Here is a 3672-nt window from a genome sequence, read left to right as displayed (position 1 = left end):
CTGCCGAGAGTGAAAAACGGTGGTTTTGAGGATGCATTCAACAGGAAAGCAGAGAGGTCCAAAAGGTGTGGGGCATTTGAAGGGGTTCCCGGAGGCAGTGAGGTCCAGCATGACTTTTCCCCCCTGAGACCTTTGCTGTGGGAGCAGCGGCTGGACGTTTGCGTTTTTTGCTCCGGAGGCTGCCGAGAGTGAAAAATGGTGGTTTTGAGGATGGATTCCACAGGAAAGCAGAGAGGTCAAAAAGGTGTGGGGCATTTGAAGGAGTTCCCGGAGGCAGTGAGGACCAGCATGACTTTTCCCCGCTGGGGCCTTTGCTGTGGGAGCAGCGGCTGGACGTTTGCGCTTTTTGCTCTACAGGCTGCCGAGAGTGAAAAACGGTGGTTTTGAGGATGGAGTCCACAGGAAAGCAGAGAGGTCCAAAAGGTGTGGGGCATTTGAAGGGGTTCCCGGAGGCAGTGAGGACCAGCATGACTTTTCCGCTTTGGAACCTTTGCTGTGGGAGCAGCGGCTGGACGTTTGCCTTTTTTGCTACAGAGACTACCGAGGGTTAAAAACGGTGGTTTTGAGGATGGATTCCACAGGAAAGCAGAGAGGTCCAAAAGGTGTGGGGCATTTGAAGGGGTTCCCGGAGGCAGTGAGGACCAGCATGACTTTTCCCCCCTGAGACCTTTGCTGTGGGAGCAGCGGCTGGACGTTTGTGTTTTTTGCTCTGGAGGCTGCCGAGAGTGAAAACAGTGATTTTGAGGTTAGAGTCCACAGAAAAGCAGAGAGGTCCAAAAGGTGTGGGGCATTTGAAGGGGTTCCCAGAGGCAGTGAGGACCATCATGACTTTTCCCCGCTGGGGCCTTTGCTGTGGGAGCAGCGGCTGGACGTTTGCGTTTTTTGCTCCGGAGGCTGCCGAGAGTGAAAAATGGTGGTTTTGAGGATGGAGTCCACAGGAAAGCAGAGAGGTCCAAAAGGTGTGGGGCATTTGAAGGGGTTCCCGGAGGCAGTGAGGACCAGCATGACTTTTCCCCGCTGGGGCCTTTGCTGTGGGAGCAGCGGCTGGACGTTTGCGCTTTTTGCTCTACAGGCTGCCGAGAGTGAAAAACGGTGGTTTTGAGGATGGAGTCCACAGGAAAGCAGAGAGGTCCAAAAGGTGTGGGGCATTTGAAGGGGTTCCTGGAGGCAGTGAGGACCAGCATGACTTTTCCGCCTTGGAACCTTTGCTGTGGGAGCAGCGGCTGGACGTTTGCCTTTTTTGCTACAGAGACTACCGAGGGTTAAAAACGGTGGTTTTGAGGATGGATTCCACAGGAAAGCAGAGAGGTCCAAAAGGTGTGGGGCATTTGAAGGGGTTCCCGGAGGCAGTGAGGACCAGCATGACTTTTCCCCCCTGAGACCTTTGCTGTGGGAGCAGCGGCTGGACGTTTGTGTTTTTTGCTCCGGAGGCTGCCGAGAGTGAAAACAGTGATTTTGAGGTTAGAGTCCACAGAAAAGCAGAGAGGTCCAAAAGGTGTGGGGCATTTGAAGGGGTTCCCAGAGGCAGTGAGGACCAGCATGACTTTTCCCCGCTGGGGCCTTTGCTGTGGGAGCAGCGGCTGGACGTTTGCGTTTTTTGCTCCGGAGGATGCCGAGAGTGAAAAACTGTGGTTTTGAGGATGGATTCCACAGGAAAATAGAGAGGTCCAAAAGGTGTGAGGCATTTGAAGGGGTTCCCGGAGGCAGTGAGGACCAGCATGACTTTTCAGCCTTGGAACCTTTGCTGTGGGAGCAGCGGCTGGACGTTTGCGTTTTTTGCTACACAGACTACCGAGGGTTAATAACGGTGGTTTTGAGGCTAGAGTTCACAGGAAAGCAGAGAGGTCTAAAAGGTGTGGGGTATTTGAAGGGGTACCCGGAGGCAGTGAGGACCAGCATGACTTTTCCCCCCTGAGACCTTTGCTGTGGAAGCAGCCGCTGGACGTTTGCGTTTTTTGCTCCGGAGGCTGCTGAGAGTTAAAAACGGTGGTTTTGAGGATGGAGTCCACAGGAAAGCAGAGAGGTCCAAAAGGTGTGGGGCATTTGAAGGGGTTCCCGGAGGCAGTGAGGACCAGCATGACTTTTCCCCGCTGGGGCCTTTGCTGTGGGAGCAGCGGCTGAACGTTTGCTTTTTTTCCTACAAAGACTACCGAGGGTTAAAAACTGTGGTTTTGAGGATGGAGTCCACAGGAAAGCAGAGAGGTCCAAAAGGTGTGGGGCATATGAAGGGGTTCCCGGATGCAGTGAGGACCACCATGACTTTTCCCCGCTGGGGCCTTTGCTGTGGGAGCAGCGGCTGGACGTTTGCGTTTCTTGATCCGAAGGCTGCCGAGAGTTAAAAACGGTGGTTTTGAGGATGGAGTACACAGGAAAGCAGAGTGGTCCAAAACGTGTGCGGCATTTGAAGGGGTTCCCGGAGGCAGTGAGGACCAGCATGACTTTTCCCCGCTGGGGCCTTTGCTGTGGGACCAGCGGCTGGACGTTTGCGTTTTTTGCTCCGGATGCTGCCGAGAGTGAAAAACGGTGGTTTTGAGGCTAGAGTCCGTAGGAAAGCAGAGAGGCCCCAAGTGTGTGGGGCGTCTGAAGGGGTTCCCGGAGGCAGTGAGGACCAGCATGACTTTTCCCCGCTGGGGCCTTTGCTGTGGGAGCAGCGGCTGGACGTTTGCGCTTTTTGCTCCTGAGTCTGCCAAGAGTGAAAAACAGTCATTTTGAGGATAGAGTCCACAGGAAAACAGAGAGGTCCAAAAGGTGTGGGGCATTTGAAGGGGTTCCCGGAGGCAGTGAGGACCATCATTACTTTTCCCCGCTGGGGCCTTTGCTGTGGGAGCAGCGGCTGGACGTTTGCGCTTTTTGCTCCTGAGGCTGCCGAGAGTGAAAAACGGTGGTTTTGAGGATGCATTCCACAGGAAAGCAGAGAGTTCCAAAAGGTGTGGGTCATTTGAAGGGCTTCCCCGAGGCAGTGAGGACCAGCATGACTTTTCCCCGCTGGGGCCTTTGCTGTGGGAGCAGCGGCTGGACGTTTGCGTTTTTCACTTTAGAGGCTGCCGTGGGTTAAAAACGGTGGTTTTGAGGCTAGAGTCCACAGGAAAGCAGAGAGGTCTAAAAGGTGTGGCGTATTTGAAGGGGTTCCCGGAGGCAGTGAGGACCAGCATGACTTTTCCCCGCTGGGGCCTTTGCTGTGGGAGCAGCGGCTGGACGTTTGCGTTTTTTGCTCCAGAGGCTGCCGAGAGTGAAAAACGGTGGTTTTGAAGATGGATTCCACAGGAAAGCACAGAGGTCCAAAAGGTGTGGGGCATTTGAAGGGGTTCCCGGAAGCAGTGAGGACCAGCATGACTTTTCCCCGCTGGGGCCTTTGCCGTGGGAGCAGCGGCTGGACGTTTGCGTTATTTGCTCCACAGGCTGCCGAGAGTGAAAAACAGTGATTTTGATGATGCTTTCAACAGGAAAGCAGAGAGGTCCAAAAGGTGAGGGGCATTTGAAGGGGTTTCTGGAGGCAGTGAGGACCAGCATAACTTTTCCCTGCTGGGGCCTTTGCTGTGGGAGCAGTGGCTGGACGCTTGCGTTTTTTGCTCCGGAGGCTGCCGAGAGTGAAAAACGGTGGTTTTGAGGCTGGAGTCCACAGGAAAGCAGAGAGGTCCAAAAGGTGTGGGGCATTTGAAGGGGTTCCCGGAG

This window comes from Vanellus vanellus (genome assembly GCF_965231255.1).
Source record: "Vanellus vanellus genome assembly, contig: HAP1_SCAFFOLD_199, whole genome shotgun sequence".
NCBI classification, from domain to species: domain Eukaryota; kingdom Metazoa; phylum Chordata; class Aves; order Charadriiformes; family Charadriidae; genus Vanellus; species Vanellus vanellus.
The sequence above is the reverse complement of the archived record's forward strand: the minus strand, read 5'-3'. Positions refer to the sequence as shown.